Source organism: Sciurus carolinensis, chromosome 9, assembly GCF_902686445.1.
Source record: "Sciurus carolinensis chromosome 9, mSciCar1.2, whole genome shotgun sequence".
NCBI classification, from domain to species: domain Eukaryota; kingdom Metazoa; phylum Chordata; class Mammalia; order Rodentia; family Sciuridae; genus Sciurus; species Sciurus carolinensis.
In genome coordinates, this window is record NC_062221.1 from 1,221,016 (window position 1) to 1,241,551 (window position 20,536).

At 51.8% G+C, this 20,536-nt stretch overlaps 1 protein-coding gene across 1 annotated transcript in view; it reads right to left on the reverse strand.

Annotated features, from left to right (window-relative positions):
- The window catches only part of LOC124992800 (histone deacetylase 3-like), a 64,547-nt gene that overhangs the window by 34,852 nt on the left and 9,159 nt on the right, over positions 1 to 20,536 (reverse strand).

Consider the following 20,536-nt stretch of genomic DNA (forward strand, 5'->3'; position numbering starts at 1 on the left):
TCCGTGTGTAGTGGCCTCGTGCTTTCTATCAGCTGTGTGATCTTCCACGAGGTGCCTGTGCCTCTGCTTGCTTGCTTCGCGGTGCTGGGGATGGAACGTGGGTCTGCAGAGCACTAGGCAAGCTCACCCCCAGCCTCACCTGCTATTTATCCCCTTCCCTGTTGATGGTGTTGCTGTGGCAGGTTGTTGTTGTTGTCCTGTGTTGTTTTTAAATGACTGGCAGTGAAGGCATCTTAAGGGACACGCCCCTCAGCAGAGGGCGGAGAGGGAGCGGGAAGCCCTTCCCCTCCTAGGAGCCCTTTGGCCCTGGGGTGACCTCACCAGCACACTCAGCTCGGAGCTTCGGTGATCTTGTTCCAACTGTGGACGTCGCAGCTGGGAGTGAGGGTGTGGGAAGCACAGAGGGGCGGCGGGTGGGCCCCACTGTGACCCATTACGAGGACTGGTTCAGACGCCCTCCTAGTGAAGGTCCTGAATTTCCACACAGGGTGTCCAGATATGGAATCAGGGAAGGGAATCGAACCCGTAGAACAACAGATCTCAGAGAAAAGTGTCATGGCCCCTATGCTTCAGATGGACCCCGAGGGGTGGGGTGCTGCGTGAGACTTTCCCCACCAGGACCCCAAACGGATGAGGAGTTGTCTCATGAGCTCCACCTTCTGCAGAGGAAGAGCACAGGACGCCTCAGAAACGGGCGATGGCCCTCTGCAGGCCACAGTAAGAGGGGGCGGGAGGGGCTCTGCGCATGCCGGCCAGCACCCGGCCTGCTGCTCGCGGAAGGCAGCTGGGAGGCGTGGGCGTGGGTGTGGCTCAGCGGGGAAGCAGGCGCGGGAGCCTCTGGGGTGTGTGTGTGGGTGGGTGTGTGGTGCTCCTCCCCAACTCCGAAGCCGGGGAGGGATCCCCAAGGGTCAGAGTCTTCTAGCTTTGACCCTCCGTCCCCCTCTCATCGGGACCCCCAGAGGACGCGGGCCTGCCTGGATAACCGGGATAACCCCTGTCTCAAGTCCTTAGTTTAAGTAGCCCTGCAAAGCTCCTCAACAGGCGAGGCAGCAAATGCGCAAGTTTCATGCTAGTGGACATGGACATTCCGCGGTCACCCAGCTCATCGTCACCATAGTTCCCGGAGTGACAAGGCCGAGCAGCGGAATGTTGCCGTGCCCTCAATCTACCTGAGCAGGCAAGGAGAACCCGAGGGAGATGGCGGGGCCGAGGAGGGCAGGGCAGGCGCTGAACGGCAGGCGGAGGCTGGAGCCCCGGGCTGCACAGTCCCCATCAGTGAGAGCAGCCCAGAGGCAGGAGGCGCCGGGAGGACTTCAGGGCCCGGCGCCCAGCTGGGGGTGCCCAAGGCCAGGAGCCAGGCGTTCCAAGTCAGGGGACGGCTGCGGGGGGAGAGAGCGGACGCCCTCTCCCGGAGGCCAGCCCTGAGGTCACAGCCTGGCTGGATTTAGAGGGGAAGCCGTTTTCATCAGAGAGGTGGGAAGTGTAAACTGCACGGAGTTTAAAAGAACTGGACAACGAAAAGGCTAGACCTGCCCAAGATGGCATGGCACCTGGGTGGGGAAGAGCCACCGAGGGACAGGTGGGGGTCATGACGAAGACCGTACCTCCCTGTCCTGAGGAGGGCGGCTCCGGCATGCTCCACGAGGCAGGCCCGCCTCAGGGAGAGAAGAAAGGCCCTCAGCAAGGCTGGTCCCAGCAGCTGGACCGCTGCCCTGCCCTCTGTGACACCTGGAGAGTGAGCGTCCCCTTAGGGCCACCCTGCCACAGCCAGGCGTGGTTGCTGGAGCCGGGGAGAGTGCGGGCTGCCTCGGGCTGGGCAGAGGGAAGTGTCCCCCCGCGGCACTCAGTCAACACTTCGGAAAGTTCACTTTTCCGGAAGAAATCTCAACCAAGTGTGGAACTTGTGGGAAGGCAGCGTTTGACGTCCCCAGCAGCTAGCTCCCAGACGCCCCGCCCCGCAGCCGTGGATCGCTGCCTCCGCCATTCCAGGGGTGACCGAGGGCCAGGAGGGTGAGGAGGGCAGGTCTTCGGGGCGGCCAGTCTCGGGTTCCAGTCAGTGCCCTCAGGAGACGGGGACTTCCTCCACGTGGTGGGGACCTCGGTCCACGGATCACGCACCTTCCCCACTGAAGCCCCAGCGCGAGAGGCTCAGGCCGAGTTCACTGACTGGCAAGCAGGCGCAGCAGGCTCGCTGCCTGTTCAGCTGCCTGTTCAGCAGCCGTGGTACCGGCTCTGCTCCTCGGAGGTCCTCCCAGGAAGGGTGCGCCGGTCAGAAGCATGCGTCCTAGCGGCCGACTCTGTGACCCCTCGGTGGGAGTCGGGCAAACGGGGATCCTCTGGCTCAGCAGGACCTTTCGATAGAGCTAGGGGATCTATCCCTAGCTAAGTGGACTAAAGTTTCTCACATTCCATTTGTGCAAGCGGGTTCTTTACAGTGATCATCCAAAATTGTTGAGCACACTAGTAATTTCATCATCAGAAACTCGTTTCCACATCCCCTATGCCCATGAAAGGCTCCAAGTGTCGTTTAGAGATAAAATAGCTGAGGGTTTACAGAGCCCCCTTTGGAGTGGGGCCTTTCCCACCCGGGAGTGTGTGATTCCTGATTAGGGCACAGGCCGTCCAGGGTGTGGCCTAAACTAACACACACTTACAAACACCTACGCTGAAGAACCTGCAATCAAATTACCCTCTTACTCCTTGGTTTCTTCTTCTAGGAATGGGGGAAGAAGGCCCGCCTCCCGGCGGAGCCACCAGTGATAAATTAGGAGGAAAACTGAACACAATGGTAACCAGTAAGGGCAGAAGGTGTTAGTTGATATTGATATTTTACCCAGATAGATCTAAACAGAGCTTTTTTGAAAAGCATATATTCATTGATCATCTCTGGGTTGATATCTAATTTTTTTTTACTACAGATTTAATATAGTAGCAAAGGATGTAATTTTTAGCATGTGGTAATTAACATTTTAAATTTAAACTGATGCATTAATCCAAGTTTATCTAATGGCATCTAAATACTATGAGGATCCATGCCTGCTCTCCTTATTTTAACAGCACCCAAGCATGCTTTTCTTTAATGTAAATGCTCTCCTATAATAAAGCACATTTCATTTCCTTATTTTTTCTCCTTGATTTTGCATTTCATCCCACAGAATTAAATTCTAACATTATACATTTTTATCCTTAAAAGTCCTTTATTTGATTTCCCTATATTTTCTGCAACAAATATATGTACATAATTAATTAGTAATTAATTATAATTATAATTAGTTTTATTTTTCTGTGCACTTAAGGCTCTACTAAAAACATTTGGATTGGATCGCCATTATAATTTGTGTGTGTGTGTGTGCATGTGTGTGCGTGTGTGTGTAAAATTGATCAAACTAGCAAATACGGCTGGGCATGGTGGCACACCCCTGAAATCCAGTCACTCGTGAGCTGAGGCAGGAGGACCCCAAGTTCCAAGCCCTTTGCAACTTAGTGAGATCCTGTCTCGAAATAAAAAATAATTTTAAAAAAGGGCTGGGGATATAGGTCAGTGGTAAAGTTCCCCTAAGTTCAATCCCTGATGCCAGAAAATAAATATCAAAAGCCTCAAAATAACAAATAAACTATTTTTTTTGATAAATACATATTAAAGGCAATTAACTTGTATTATAAGTATTTAATAGCATTAACATCCAACTCGTGACTGAACAAATATCATTTATTTCTAGAATGAGACACTTGGCATGGGTACTTCCTGTTTTTATTTTATTGATTAAGAAGCCAGATCACCTTTCCATCCGTAGGTGGAGAAGTGGAAGGAGACCTGCAGAAAGGCGGGTGGCAATCAGCAAGTGAGCTCCAGCTGCTTCAGCGGATGTTATGATACCCGCCAGAAGAGCCCCTGGCAGCCAGATTGTGAAGTGCTGGCCTTGCTAGTCTAGTCCTTAAAATATGCCTCTTGGATGCATATTAACCAACATCGTTTGGTTTTTCTCCCCACCCTTATTCGTTCTGTTTAGTTGCACCTGACGGCAGGATGTACCTCGACACATCCTACGTAAACGGAGTGTGACTTCTCGTTCTTCTGCTTGAGCGTGTGTAGGGTCACAGAGTTATGTAGGTCATGTAGTTATATAGGTTCGTAAGGTGAGAATGTCTGTCTCACTCTACCATCCTCCCTGCCCCATACCCTTCCGCTCCCTTCTCTCCCCTCAGCCTAATCCAAATTACCTCCATTCTTCCCTAACTGCCCCCCATCCCACTGTGAATCAGCATCTGCATCTCAGAGAAAACAGTCGGCCTTTGGGTTTTTATTTGGCTTAGCATATTCTTCAGCTCCATCCATTTACCTGCAAATGCCATAACTTCACTCTTCTCTATCATCTAACATAACGCGTTACAAGTTCTGCACTCTGTGTCAGTGCGTAAGTTACCAGACAGCGAAAGAGGACCGTGAAGCCCCTGGGGAGGGACCAGCCCACGACAGCAGAGGGCCTCTGCATCCAGCCTGGGGACGGAGGGTGCTTCTGGTTGTGTGCAGGACGCTGTTTCACCGAGGCTTCTCTGCCTTCACTCGGGGTGTGTGGCTTGAGCAGGGTGCTTGGGCACCAGGGTGGCTGTTGAGCAGACTGAAGGACCGCCTCCCCCCGGGGTTTCTGGTTAGCAGCAGCACCCAGGAGAGGCTGGGCCTTTGGAGGCTGGGCTGGAGCAGCTGCCCCTCTGCCGTCCACGCAGGCTGGCTCACCTCGCTGCTGGTGAGAGGCGGCAGCTGCTGCTCCAGCTGCCAGGCCTTCCCCACAGCCTCCCAAGGTCTCCCGAGAGTGGGTGTCCAGCCACCTGACAAAGGCCCTGGCTTCTAGGAGAATTGAGAGTCACAAGGCCAGAGGCAACAAGAACCTGCCGGGTTCCAGCCGGCTCCAGCTGGCTCCGCCCCCTCCCCACCCTGGCCTGTCCAGCCTCAGCCTGGAAGACCGAGGGCCTGGCTGGCACCAGCTCCATCGCCCACACTGCGTGGGTCCCTCTGCCTCTGAGGAACCCCCGCTCAGCGCCTGCCTCTTTGATAGAACCCCGATTAGTGCAGTGAGCTGTGATAGGATAAAATCAATACGCTATTTTAGACTTCATAACAAGACAGTGAGATTTGTAGCCGACGTTGTGAGTTGTTTCACCAGGTGTTGTTGAGACATTCCTCCTGGACCCGAGGGGAGGGCCCGGGACCCCAGTCTTCTGTCCCGAGAAAAACCACATTAGGATTTAGTACCATCATCTCAAATGATTTTATTTTTTGAACCTTATAAGCAAATGTTTATTTAATAATTGAGAAGAATAAATATGGTTCAAAACTATTTGGTTCAAAACCTAGTGTATAATTTTATCTTGTATTAATAGCAGACAAAAAAATTTTTTGAGAGTAAAGTAACAGGACTTATTAGAGTAATAGAAAGCAGAGCTCCCAAGGAGGGAGGGGCCCAAGGGAGGGACACCGGAGCGGCTACTGTCCAGGGGTTCATGGAGATCTACAGGCTTAAGGAGGTCAGCCCCTGCCCAAGGTTGGGCAGGACACTCAGTGTCCACGAGGTGTTCGTGCAACCCTTAGTCCAATCAAAATACCAATCAGGCATTTTCCCTTCTTTGGAGAGGCGTGGACTCTGGTCATGCCCGTCGTGATTTAAAAATCACCTTTTTGTAAGTTTCTCAGCGTTTATCTGCAGGAGCTGCCTGTGCCCAGTAGCAGATAAAATATTGAACATTTCATAAGATAAAGTGAGATTTTATTCTAATTAAAATAATGTTTCATGATATATAATTAAATGTCTAAACAGACAGCTAGCAATCTACATTGAACCTGACAAGATGTTATCCAATGGCTAATTCTGATCTTGAAGTCGGGTGGGTTGACCTGGGAATGATGCTGCTTTAGGAGGGTCAGCCTCGGTGGCCTCTGCTGTTTGACTCTTCCTGACTGCCTGCTTTTCTGAGCTAGTGACAAGTTCTAGGGATTCATATGGAGAACAGCAGAAAATATTTGCTCGCGTTTAAATACAGGAAAACGCTATTTTTAGCATTTGGGATTTCTAATGGATGCTCTCTTTGCTTTTATGAAAGGCTCCCTCAGATGATTCACCCTTTGAGAATAAACAGGCTGAGTTTTTAGAAAAGAGTAGACCAGAGCCAGGAACAAAGAGTTCACAGAAAACAATTGCAAATGGCTTATAAAGAAACTGTTTAGCTTCGTACAAACTAAGAGAAACGAGAGGTGAAACTACAGTGAGAGAAGTAGAGCCCGGGGGAAGGGCCCGCAGGACCAAGCGGTGGAGACGCCTTTCCTGCTGAGGCTGAGCTGGTGTCCGGGCGAGGACAGGGACCAGCCAAGGAGTTAGTAAGGGGCGGTCTTGAAGAGGGTCCCAGACAAGGCAAGACAAGGGGACATGGGAACCCTTGTAACCGCTCTGCTGAGAGGCAGAACTGGCATAAATGTCAGTCGCCAACTCTGCTGACAAAATCATGGTGAAACTGGTAAAACTACCAGGTTTTGGCAGGGAGGCGGCGGGGCCCGACCACCAGAGGACTCCTAGCACATCTCCTGTCTCACCCACCAATGGCCAACTGATACTGCCGCTCACCAGTGACCAGTCCTGCTTTCTCGGGTGTTGAAGTTTGAACCCCAGAGAAGCCCCGCCAAGGCAAGCACATTGAGCAGGTTTTATTTAAAGGTGATAATATAGACTTCTCCCGGGAGGGAGAGGGGGCCATGGCTGATGTTCTTCAGTCCCAAGAAGTGAGCGCACCCTACATCTTTTATGGGTTAGGGTCTTTTTTGTTCTGTTCTCTCCCCGCTTATCTCTCCTTCCTGCCTATAAGACTAGGCCCAGGAGTTGATGGTGACATGGCAAAAAAGGTGAGCAGTAGATGCCAGGGGGAGGCCAAAGGCAGGTAAGGACCCAGGGGCACTAATTAGCTGCTCCTTGCCTGCAGTCCCTGACAAGGGCAGGTTAATTTGGTAATCAATGGCTCCAGAGATCCTCGGCAGATGGCTTTCATGACCTCCATTTCCTCAATCTGTCCCGATCCCCTCTTTCTACACTAACTGGTAGCTTTCTGGAAACTGCAGAGACGGGCCAGGTACCCGGGAAGAAGAGCGTCAGAGGGTCCGGACGGGCCTGGGACGGACCCTCTGCAGTAGCTCAGCTGGGGTGGAAGATGACACCTTGATCGTGTGGCCAAGGACAGTTTTGTGTAGCAAGCCAGAGAGTGGGGACCTGGGCCCTGTGGAAGAGCCACGGCAGAAGCAGAGCTGCGTCCCCCGCAGGCGGAGTGGCGACTGGTCACGCAGGCCGATGGTCTGCGACGGGTCCACCCTGACTCCACCACCCGGAATTCACAGGAAGCATGTGCCCAAGGGAGGCCAGCACTGGAAGGCCTTCCTTGGTGCAGCGTGAGTGGGACTGGCCCTTGCTGGTCCGTGCGTCACCGTCAGGCTGAACTCTCTGGCAAGAGTCTCAGACCCTGCCAGCCTCCTGCTTAAAATCCTGCAGGAGTCCCCAGGCTCAGGATGACATCCAGACCTGCTGCAAACCACCCCTTGCAGCCTCTTCCCTGCTCAGTCTCCCTCACCGTCTGGCTTCCTGCCATACTTAACTATCTTTTTTTTCTTCTTTAAAGCTGACTTTTTCTGAGCATGCTCTACACTGTCACGAGGGTTCTTACACAGGTCATTTCACTTAGCCCTAAAGACAACTCTGGAAACAGAGAGGTTAAGTAGCTCTCCTGAGGTGACAGAGCTAGGTGGTCAACTTTTGACGAGGCTTTGAGCCCGTGTGGCTTGGCTGCAGGTCCTGACCCTAAGCCTGGCTCCACGGCCTCCTTCCTGAAGGACCTGTGCTCTCTTGCCTCTCCTGTACTTTCCTTCTCTCGTTTAGAATCCTGTCGACACCCCTCCTCCTGGAGGCCTCCTGAACTTCTCCCGGGCGTCCCTGGGTAGCTGAGGTTAGTCTGTCCAGGGCTTCCTTTCCTGGGTGTGGTCATGACTGCGCTTCTCCTTGCTAGGTGGACAGCTTTCAGGCAGGGACTACATTTTTGATCTCCATTTCCCCAGTCTGGATTTCCAGGACTTGGAAGTTCCTGGTACTTAGTAAGACAGTCAGTGAAACATTTCTTGAACAGGCCATGGACGCGTGGTGGGGCCTTTCCTTCACCTTACAGTCTGGGTGGACACAGGGGAAGGGTTCCGGCTGCTCTGTCCTCACCTGCAGGTGAGGCTGTTGCCCGTGGAGTCCACACCCACCGTCCATCACCACCACGCCCGCTGACGCTCCAGCCGGGGGGAAGCGGGAAGAGAACAAGGAGAGGCTGCTCCCTCCCCTTCCAGACCCAGCTGGGCGCGAGCACTACCTGCTGACACCCTGGCCAGACGGAGTTACTGGTCAGAAGGTGCTGCACAGAGCCTGGGAAGTGCATTCTGGGAGGCCACGCGCAAGGTGGAAACTCCGAGTGTTACTCTGTGCCTCAGGCCACGTGTAATGCTGCAGCCGGATTCCTGACACCAGGTGAGTTCCAGAGGCTGGGAAGCCCAAGATCAGGGAGCGGGCAGGCTCGGTGTCTGCAAAGGCCTCTTCTTCATAGAAGGCACCGTCGAGGTGTGTTCCCACGCCAGAAGGGACAGAAGCACAAACAGAAGCTAAGCCAGTCCGCCTCTGCCTCTTTATACGGATTCTTGAGGAAATCTACTCATGGTAGGGTCTATCTTGTATATTTACTTGTGCTGTGTTGAGTAATATCAACACGAGGAAAGTTGGATATTTGGTTTATTAAATAGTAATTTATTTTACAAAATCTAAAGTCTTTAAGAATTATCTAGCTTGAGGAATCTGTCAGTGTATGAATATTTAAGTGAATCAATTTGGTGAATAATGGGGGAGTAGATTGTCAGAAAAGACTTCTTGAAAGAAAAGGCATTTCATCTCTGTGTGTGTGTGTGTGTGTGTGGCACTGAGTCCTGAACCCAGGGCCTTGCACATGCTAGGCAAGTACTTTACTCTGAGCTACATCACCAGCCCCTTTAATTTTGAGACAGGGTCTAAGTTGCTGAGGCTGGCCTCAAACTTGCCATCCTCCTGCCTCAGCCTCCCGAGCTGCTGGAATCACAGGTGCGTGTCACTGTGCCTGGCTTGATGTGATTCTTGAAGCATGTGCAGGAGTGAGCCAGTAAGGATGACCAAAGGCACATCAGGCACATTTCAATTTCTTCAACTAAAGAGAAAGAAAAGAGCAGAGTTTCAGAGTCTGGGCTCTTCTGCTTGGGGACATTCCTGGGCCCAGGAGAGCAAGGGAATGAGAGAAGACAGGCGGGAGCCTGATGTTGAAGCTGGAGTTTGAGATGGAAGCAGATTCTCTGCTTTTGCTGGGGGTGGGGTCCGTGTAAGCTGCAGGTTGCAGCCGAGGGGCTTTTTGTGGTGTCAGCAGTTGATCAAGGCAGGGGATGCCTCAGCAGCAAGGTCCGGCTGACAGCTGCAGAGTGGCGGGTTGCCGCTCCTAATGGCCAGCCAGGCCCTCCAGTGTCAAGCTGACCCAGAAGCTCACCTCCAGGGTCTTCCTTCCGGGTTCTTGTCTCACGAATCCAGGTAAATGCACAGGCGAGGAAGTCAGGGCAAGAGTAGGACCTAGCCAAGCACGGGACCAAGGTCGGTTCTCCCGGGGGAGAGGGTTCCAGCCAGGGCTGCCCTCCAGGGCTCTAGTTAGGGGTTCACACAGCACTGAGGTCCATGCTGCTGGCCCCAGTGTATGTCAGTCGGGTTTGGGAAAGTACCATGCTGTGGGTTCAAATCCTGCCGCTCTCCCCTGGGGCCTGCCCACTCCCACGCTCTCACAGCTGCTTGGGAAGCAGGAGGCTGTGATGGGGGTGCTCCAGGCTGTGGGTGCTGCATGGGGCCAGGTTGGTGCACCCTGGCCTGCCTCAGCCTGGCTGCTGTGCCCCAGGCCGGCGCTGGCATGGTGGGCGGTCTCTGCCACCGCCCACACTCCAGCCTGCCCAGTGCACCTGCTGCAGGGCATGGGCTTGGATTCAGGGTCAAGGCACTTCTGAGTGTGAAGCTGGGTGTAGGGAAGCTAGATGGGCAGGACACCCCCATCGGGAAAGTCCCAGGGGTCTGCAAGGCCAGCAGGCCCTGGGGTTGAAGGTGCTTGCTCTCGTCTTCCGGAAACCAAAGCTTTCCCCTCTGATGGACATAGCTCCTTGCCCGCAGGGTCTGTGGGAGAAGAGCAGCTGTTCCGAGGCCACTGTCTGATACCCACTCCGTGAGGTAAGAGAAATCCATTTAGCGTTTGTGGGGATTCTTTTGAAGTCAATATTCTTGTGTGCAGGTATGAATAAGTGACACCAAATCCCGCCACCACGTACCAATAAAACGTGGGGAAAAGGATTCTTCCACGGACGTCTGATCTGTTAGTGTATTAGTTTATTTTTCAATAAAAACTTTCATCAGGATAAAAAAATCTGACATTTTGAAAGTAGACTAATTATTTTAAATGATATTAGCAAAATTAATTTCTTTTCTCACTTTCTGTTCTGTCAAATGACTGCATTTACAAGTGACGGGAAGGAGAAATGCACAGGAGCGCATCAGGAGAGGAGGACCTTCAGAGTCATGTGACCCTGAGACAGAACTCCCACTCCTGAGAGAGTCCTCAAGGGCATAGCCACACCCAGAGCTCAAAGGTCAGAAAGTTTTATTAAATATGTTCTTAAGTATTTTTAAATAGTAGCAAAAGGAATTTGGCTGGTATCCTTTAGTCTTGGAGCATCTGAAGGGCGCAGAGTACAAGGAGACCCTGCGCTGGTCTCTGAGTCTTGTGAATTTCCACTTTTCCTCTCAGAGAGTCTAAGAGAGTAACCGGAGATGAGGAGGGGGCACCGAGCCCGCTAGAGATGAGACCCAGCCAGCCTCCCTGCCTCGTCGTATCTGTAGCAACAGAAGCTGGTGGTTTCCGGTCAGCCTCGGTCTCACGATATCTTTTCCATGACGGCTCTCCATGAAGACTTGTTCTTGACCTTCCCTGGGCGGCAGCTTGGGGTGCAGAGCCGCACCCGGGGAGGGGCTCACGCGGAGGTGCATCTGAAGCGGGCTGTGAGGTGCAGGCCAGGCGTTTCAGAATTAGGAGGTCCACACAGCGGGTGGCAGGTGCTTTCTGCACGTGAGTGTCCATTTTCTACTGTCAAAACCACGTTGCCACAGACAGGGTGGGAAGACACCCTGGATGGTGGTGCTGGAGGTGCAAGACTGGGCCATCTTGTGATGGCCCCGCTGGTCCCCAGGGCAGGGCCTCAGAAGGCGAGAGGCGGGGAGTGGGTGTGCCTCCCTCTCCTGAAGCCAGCAGGATCCGATCAGGTTCCACCCTCAACACCTCCCGCGTACTCAAGTTAGGTTTCCACCTCTAATACCTCACGGTGGGATTCAACTTCAATACATGAAACTCTGGGGACACCCAGGCACAGCACCTCTTCAGTCCCAGATCAAAATCATTACATGTTGCCTTTTATTCTCTAGTAAACAGATTACAAATGAAAGTGTTTTATTTTAAGTCAAAGCCCACCAAGTGGTGCCCCCATGTATATGCGTGTATGTAGCGTATAGCTTCACACCCTGAAGCGTTTTCTGTGCACCTCTGGGCCGAACAGCGGGATAGAGGTCACTTTCTGGAGGTCAAAGACCATGGCTTCTCTTTCCTTGTCCCTGACTCTGGACACCCAGCACCCAGACTCTGGGTAAATCTGACCAAAGATTTACCCAATAAAAAGCAGGCTGGTCAACACGCGAGGGGGGTTATCCTCATTCACCTGCTTAGGGTCAAGTAGCCGTGGGGACCACACTGGTACCCTAAGAGGAACCTTCAAATGAAGCGGAGCCTGGACAGGGGTCTTGGCCTCCCTGGGTGAGACCTGGATGAGACCTAGAGGATATTTTCACAAGGTCATCATGCATCAGGGATCAACCAGGCACCGCTGCGGCTAAACTGGTGTTTTCATGTGAACATGGGAAGCGAATCTGTGACTCATCACTAATTTCCTATTTTGGGACACTCCTTCCCAAAGCCCTGAGTGATGTGGCTTGGAATTAAACACCAGCAGCCTGGACTCTTGTCTCCCATAGTAGATCTCAGTCATTTGGATGTCACCGTGGGTCAGATCTGGTTTCCTTCCTTTCTTCCTTCCTTACCTCCTTCTTCCCTCCCTCTCTCCCTCCGTCCTTCCTTCCCTTCCTCCTTCCTTCTTTACGTTCCTTCCTTCTTCCTTCCTCCCTTCCTTCCTCCCTCCTCCCTCCCTCTCTCTCTTCCTACCTCCTTCCTTCCTTCCTTTTCTTCCTCCCTCCTTCCCTTCTTCCCTCCCTCCCTCATTCCCTTCTTCCCTCCCTCCCTCCCTTCCTTTTTTCTCCCTCTTCTCTCTCTCTCTCTCTCTCTCTCTCTCTCTCTCTCTCTCTCTCTCGCTGGTGAGTGAGCCGTGCTTTCCAGGCAAGCACTCCACCACTGACCCACATCCCCAGTCCACAGTTTTCCTAACAACCGCTGAACCCACTCTCCACCACCCACACCATCTGCTCGGCAGCCGGTCACCGCTGTGATGCTGCGAGTTTTGCGCACCTCCCTCTAGCAGTTGTGGTTCCTCCCTACTCCCCTTCCTGTCCCTGGGTCCAGCCCTGCCGTGGTGACCAGCTACGACCAGTCTCCAGCCGCTGCCATCCGACATGCCCATCCACCTCTCGCCCCGTGTCCCGGGCTCCCCTGAGGATGCCCGGTGCAGCTGCCGCTGAGCCCGGCGGGCGCCCACGTGCCCCAGCTCGGGGGCGGGGCCGGCGCCGAGGGGCGGAGCTTCTCCCAGGGGCGAGGCTGATGCAGGCCTCTCCCTCTCCCCGCTGGTCCGAGGTGCCCGGCGGCCAGCTGCCCCGGGTGCAGCCCTTGCCGGCTCTCCCTGCTCGCCCGCTCTCTGCCGCCCCTGCCGCCAGCCCCTTGGGCTCCCAGGCTCGGTGAAGCAAAAATAAGCAGAGCGTTCTGGACTGACGCAGTTGGGCACAGGATTTTTTTTTTTAACTTTGTGATGGTGAAATAGCGATGCATTCGTCACAAACTCTACTTGGCCAGTTTGATCTTTTCCCAGGCTCCCGGTGTGCGGTAGGATCCTCTCCACCGATGCTGGGCAGCGGCAGTGAGCGGTGACTCCCAGCCAGCCAGCTCAGGAGGACAGCTGACCCTGCTCGCAGGTGTACCTGCTGCCAAGCGAAGGTGTTCTGTGCCTCGGGTGCACTCAGTGCGTTTGTGGCTTAGGGTATCTTCAGCTAGTCATGTGTGATGGGGATAAATGAGCCTCCGCCCTCGGCCTCCACTTCAGTCTGGAGAATGCCCTGCTTCCCCAAGTTTCACTTTCATTCCGTTGGCACAGAAACATCTCCCCTGTGTTATCTGTGAGGACAGCGAGGTGGACAGAGGCCGTCCACAGGAGTATTCTTCTTTCCCCTTCCCTGAGGAGGCTTTAACTTCTGCAGAGGTGGAGGCTGAGGATGTTTTCAGAAAGCCACTCAGTCACACGTTCCGATTTAGATCGCCTCGATCCACGTTGGCATGTGGGAGAGAGACATCAAAGCCTGCGGTTGACTACTTCCCGCCCTGCCTGTGTCTGTCACCGAGGAGCCTGCCACTGCCATCGGGCGCGGGGTGTGCTGTGGGAGCCTCACCCCCTGGGGCGGGCTGGGGCCATGGTGTCCGGCGCTCCTGTGGCTGTGAGGAATTGGAGACCAGTCAGGGTCAGGAGAGAGGCCCCTCCCTGCCCATCCTCATAAGACATCCCCCCGAGATTCAGTGCAGAAAACAGGCACAGAGGTCCCCAGGCACAGAGGTCACCGGGCTGTGGGGTCCCCACTTGGCAAACCCGAGAGAAGTCTCATCTGTGGCCCGTTGCCTGGCTGTTTTCACTTTAGTTGTAAAAGCATAACATGAAGTAAACTTAAGAAGAAGAAAAGGCCAGCCCTAGTCACACTGACCGTGCGGTGGCAGGGACCTGCCAGGAGCGGCTGGGCCGGGGGCCTGGTGCGGCTGTGGTGCGGAGTCTGGGCACCTTGTCCCACTGCTGCTCTGGCTGTCTCCTGCACTGGCCACCCAGTCCACCGCCTCCCCAGCCCGGGGTCCGGCCCAGCCGAGCCCGGCTGCTTCCTTCTCTGCTGTACCTGGAACCAGGAAGGCCTGGCCGAGGCTGCAGGAGAGGCTGCCCTGGAGGGCCCAGAACGTTAGCCCAGGGGGACGACCTGGCCGCAGGAGGAGCTTGGCAGAGGGCTTGGACTTGGCGCTCCTTCAGCAGCTCTAGAGGATGCTGCAGGAAGGAGAAGTCATCTGCAGCGCCACCTGGTGAGGCTCACTCTCCACGTCTGACTCTGTCCTCCTGCGTGGACACACTGAACACTTCTCACCATCCTGCCGTTAAGCGCCAGGCAGGAGCCGCACCAACAACTGTGGTTGCTCCTTGCCTGCGTCGCGGTCTTGCCTTGATGACCAGTTCTTTGCTCTGGGACACCTGATGTTGGTGCCCTCTGACATATTACAGGGGGCTCCACCTCAGCTTCAAGTCTGCAGTCACGGGTTCCCAAAGCAGGCCATGACGGGGCATCTTTAGGTGCCTGGCAAATCCTCAGGGCTGTGAGCCGGATCTAGAGGTCAGAGCGACCTCATCTCACCACCCTGTTGCGCTTCCCTAAGGTCCTGCTTGGCTTTTCCCTCCCTTGGGTTTCAGTAAGTGGGGGTGGGCATCGCAGAATGACCCGGTCCCCACGGCCCTGAGTCCTGCTCGCCAGGGAGGCACAGAGAGCTTCGCTGAACCCCTCAGAAGGTGGAGACCTACTGCGCTCTGTCCCCCAGGCCATCGATGGTCACCACCCTACATCTGTAGTATTCAGAGGAGCCCTCGAGCAGCCCTGTGCTGCAAAATGTCTAACAATTGGATGGCCGAAAACACAGCGGCTGGAGGTACGGTCTCAGCAGTTCTGCGGTGTGCACACCCAGCGTGGCCTTTTCAAGCTCTCGGGCCATGTGGCCACACTGGGCTTTGGGAAGAGGCCAGTGATGGCCGGGTGGGCAGGCGGGACAGAGGCCTGCTCTGAGGAGACAGAAATCCACCTCTTGCTTTGACCCCCAGGGAACCAGTGGAGCCTTTTCTAAACGGGCAAATAAACATACCACCCTCTAGGTTCGAGAACCGGATCCACCTGCCCTCTGCGTCCTCTAAACAGTGCTGAGCGGAGGCTTCTGATGCCGTTTTGTACTTATCAAACACCTCAGAGAACCGAGGTGGTTTCCGTGTGTTAATCAGGGCTTTAAAGACTGTGCCCAGCTCCTGAGCACCTGCCTCCCACCAGCGCCTCCACCTCCGTCGTCTGTCCCTGCTCCTCCCTCCCTCCAGCCTCTGTTCCTTTCTGCCCTCCCTCCTCCTTTCCTGTGTGGCTGCTGGGGAAATTGGCACACGGAGCCGACCAGTCATGCACAGGCAGCAGCAGGCTGCACTCCCAGAGTTTTGTTCAGAGCTGTGCAGTATTCCAGCAGGGGCCCTTGTTCACCAAGCCTCGAGGGCGGTGGGTGTGATCGACACCTGGCAGCACCAGTTTCCTTCCGGTATCAGTTACAAATCATGATGCGCATTCGCTTTAACATCGAAATCGGCAGTTTTGTCTCCAGGACTATCTAGGGGTGTTTTTAAACCAAGAAATACTGTCACGCCATGCTCACGCTGGCCCTCGCCTTGGTCTGTAGGAGTTACTGCTCCCTGCAGCTCCGCAGCCCCTGGCATGGACACAGCCCCCTCGGCCACTCCTGGCGCTGCCCTTTGTCCTGGGGGATGTTGCCCATGGCCTTGTCCACGCGTGTGGAGGTGAGGGGTCTTGACAGGACGTGGGAAGCCGAGAGGACCTGGAGCTGCTACTCCTTCTGTCTGTGGATGGTGTGCCAGGCTCGAGTCCCCGTGCTGAGATTTATCAGAGCAAAGCCGGATCCCGCCTGCGTGGAGTCCCTGTCTGGGAGGAGCAGGGGGACGGGGAAGTGCCTCAGGGTGGCCTGGGCCCCCCTGCTAGGGTCCGGGTTTTGCTGGAGGAAACCAAACAGCCCTGGAGTCTTTTAGAAGTCCCCAAACTTGCTGGGGACTCCAGAGGGTGCGGTGCAGGCCCTGAGAGATGGCACGCGGTGCTCGGCTTGATGGGACCGTCACTCCTCAGGTGGCCTACTGCGCCACTCGGAGGCAGGGTTGGCACCCTGAGGGGAGAGCCCGTGGAGAGGGTGGGTGGCCTCTCCCCAGCCTCCCTTCACCAGGGAGCTCTGGCCTCCCCTGCTGGGGCAAGCCCTGGGCAGTGGAGTGAGGGGGAGGGGCACCCAGTGGCAGCAGAGCCCTCCCCAAGTCCTGCTCTGCAGGTCACTGGACAGAGGACCACTGCAGGGAGCTTGCTGGCCTCCCGGGGTCCACTTCCTTCCTCACCTAGAAGCAGGCTGCCGTGGACAGGCCTGGGAAAGCATGTCCCAAGCCCATCTCCCCACCTACACGCGTCAGAGAACCCAGTGGCAGAGGTGAGTCGGTCTGGAAATCTGCCTTGTGCTTTTTCAGGATTTGTTCTCTCTGGCCGTGTGAACAGTATCTTGAAAACAGCACGGCGGCTCTTTTCAAGTGGGATCTCAGTCAACCATGGTGAAGGCCAGTGAGGTTCTGGGTGGTAGTGGGACTCCTGGGTTGTCGGGGTCTTAAGCCCCTTGCCCTTCTCGAAGAGCGACAAGGGAAGGGGACACTCCTCAACAAGGCCAGACCGGGATAGGTAGGGCCGACTGACCGCCCGCTCCCAGCCCTCCGGGTGGAGGACCATCAGACGCGTCAGGGAGACCCGTCACAGCAGGAACTTGTTTATTGAGGAAGTCACACAGCTTTTATGTAGGGTGGGGACTAGGCAGGAACCAATCAGCTTAAAGGTCAGCAAGGCACGGGGGTTCACGCAGGCGAGAGTCCCATTGGACTATATGGCAAGAGCTGATCACGTTTGCGGAATTGTTGTTAACCAATCCCTGATGGTGGTCCGGTTTATCTCATGAACCTTTGAAACGCCTTTGAGGCCTTGATCTTGCTTACTCACCAGGGAGTAAGGAGTCAGCCTGAGTTAGTTAACGTGTCATTAGTCCCAACACATCCCCCTTTGTTTTATATTAAGGGTGTGTCTGTCTTAGGTTGCCCCTGGGAGGGTCTTACCCATCATGGAACATCACCCTAGCAGTTTGGGGGTCCGCCTTACTTGAAGGTGTGCCTGTCTTAGGTTGTTCTCCTCTGAGGATCTTACCCGTCATTGACTACCACCTTAGCACTTCAGGCGGGCCCCTCAGGAGGAGCAGGGCTTAAGGGAGAGACACTTAGACCCCAGTGTCCTGATACGAGTGATCCATGATCCTATAGGGCTCCCAATCATTATTATGAAGGGCGGTATAATGCTGTCGGACCACCATGAGCTGCACAGACTTAGCCTGGCTTTTCAGTGAATGGATAAGCTTATTGATTATGCAAGACCCAAAGGTGAACACAAGGACAATGGTGATTAGCAGTCCTATAAGTGGGAGGAGGTAGGGCAGCCACCCGTGTAACCCAGTCTAGAGGAAATTCCAATGGAGCTTGCTCCTACAATGTTCCAGATCTTCTTGTAGGTTTTTGATTTAATCTTGTACAATGCCAGAGCGGTTGGCATAGAAACAGCACTCTTCACCAAGGAACAGACAAAGACCTCCTTCCTTTGCCGTTGCAGGATGACAGTGGCCAAGGAATCAAGTTGAGCCTGTAGATCTAAGATGGTAGAGCTGCAAAGTGCTATGTTAGGAGCTCTGTGTAGCTCTCAAGGAAGTCCACTGTCCAGAGTCATGAGGTCAGAGACCCCAATCTCAATCACTCTTGTCCAAGTTTTGCTACTGCGCATTACACTCTTTCTTAAATGTCATTTTAAGCAGTTTACATATATTGACTCCTGAGTCTATATGAACATTAGTTAACACAATTTAACATTATATCTAAAACATGAATTAAAGAAAGACTAAGAGCTTTTAACTTTCCTTTTGTGTGGCAAAGTGACAAAATGTTTTTATGTTTAACCTTTAAACAAATCAGGCTCTCAATAACCTTCAGAAATACATTTAACAAATTTTACATATACCCTATTGATGACAGGTCCTATAATAGAACATTAAATGATAGAAATAAATCCCCAATAAAATTTACTCTTTTTACGTTTAAAATTACTATTACAGACAAATTTAGTTTGGAGAATAACAGCTTGATAAATCCCTGCTTTAAAAACTTATATACCTGGAAAATATGAACACATTCAACATACAAAGAGTGACCATTTCACAATTACCTTGACACTTTTATATTACCAAATTTAGTTTTTAAAGAAAAATTTAGACTCTAACGTAGTACAATACTCTAACAGTTGCTTAACCATAATTGTATAAACCCCAATTTTTAAGACTAATTGTTCTAAAGAATAAAACTTAATAGACACAAAGTTAAGAGTAAATTAGTGTTTCTAAGAAATCCTTGTTATTTTATACCGCCGTTTACCGGTGACGAGTTCTGCTCCTTCTAATGTTGAAGATTGAACACTAGAGAAGCACGCCAAGGCAAGCATATTAAGTAGGTTTATTTAAAGGGAATAATACAGACTTCTCCCGGCAGGGAGAAGGGGGCCGTGACTGATGTTCTAAAAGTCCCAAGAAGTGAGCGCACCCTACATCTTTTATAGGTTAAAGTCTCTTTTGTTCTCCAATTCTCTCCTCCCTTATCTCTCTCCTTCCTGCCTATGTGACTAGGCCTGGTTTTGCATTCCTGAGAAACCATGGGCAGGGGGAGGGCCAAGGTGATTCAGGCAGGTAAGGGCCCAGGGGGCATTAATTAGCAGCTCCATGCTTGCAGTCCTTGATAAAGGCAGGTAAATTTGGTAATCAATGGGCTCCGGAGATCCTTGACATTCCATTCTCCCAGGGGCAGTCTCCAACTTCCAAAGGCAGATGGCTTCATGGCTTCATTTCCTCGAATTGACCGATTCCCTATTTCTACACTACCTGTCCTTAATTCTGGCTTCAATTTTACCATATAGATTAAACTTTGGTTTATATTAGAACATTAGTATTTCACCTTAGGAAAAACCTTAAATAGCTTTAACTATGTCACATACATACAACCAACTTAGTTACATGCAAACTTATTGAAACTTGCCCTTTACTTACATAGACTTTCTTAGCACTTATTTAGACCCTCATTTATTTCATCACACAAGCACTTTCTTACCCAGAAACATTTTGTTCTTCACTAAATATATTTCCATATCTAGAACCTTTTATTTTTTCTCTCCTATCTGTTGACCTTTTTGTTCACATTCTGAAACAACTTTTATGAAATTTCTTAATTTATATAAATTACTCCATTTTAATAAGATTAAATATTTTGTTATTTATAGTACTCTAATTGAAACACAGTTGAAACCTTTAGAACTCTTTGGATATAGAATTATACCTGTTAGGACATAACTCTTAGTAAACTTGTTTTTAGTTTAGTGATGACACAAAACAATTTTCTCTACAAACACATTTGAGTAATCCCATGCATGTCAACTAATTCACTTATTTTCTTAAAAAAAACAAAAAACAAAAAAACAAGATATTAGACAAGTGTCCTGAAGAGTATTTGTCATCTTTTTCTTGTTGGAGGAAAGTCCTAGAAAAATTGATGTTAGACATTTTATTAACATCAACATTTTATTAGTTTGACCACCTAGAGACTTGCGAGTTATTTTCAAGACATTTTACTTCTATTAGTTTACCCAATTTAAATTGAACCTCTTTAAATCACATGAATTAAAAATATTTGGATCCATTTTTAAATTTTAATTTTAGGAGCGCTCAGTTTTGATACAGACAAAACATGACATCAGACAGCACAACATACACATAACACAAAATCAAAGGCCTTGAAACTTTATAGGTGAATCTCCATTGCAATGTAACAGATGTTCAAAAACTCTAGTTGAATAAAAAAAAATAGAACTGATCAAAAAAGTCATGAGCTCAAAAAAAAATGTAGAATTCAAAAAAAACAAGAGTCCTGGAAAAATGATACAGCCGTTAAGTACTTTAGTAAAGCACCATAAAATTTACTTTTGCTGGAGTTCAGGTAAGACTCTTTTTGCTCTTTTTTTTTTTTTTTTTTTTCTTTTGGATTTGAGACCCATCTCCTACTGAGTCTTCAGGCTTTCTCTATTTACATTTCAATGTAAGCCTTGACTGAGATTTGGATCTGAAAGGGGCCAAAATGTTCTAGCAGAAACTTGATACCTAGGGCATTTTAATCGTTATTCCTGGTTAGTAATCAATTCAGGTTTGGACGCAGAAAATTGTGAAACAATTATCTCCCAATACTTGTGGGGCCTAGTAAGTACTCCTTACTAGGACATGCCACTGATGGTTGGGTTGGTAACTCCCTCCACACCAGCATATGTGG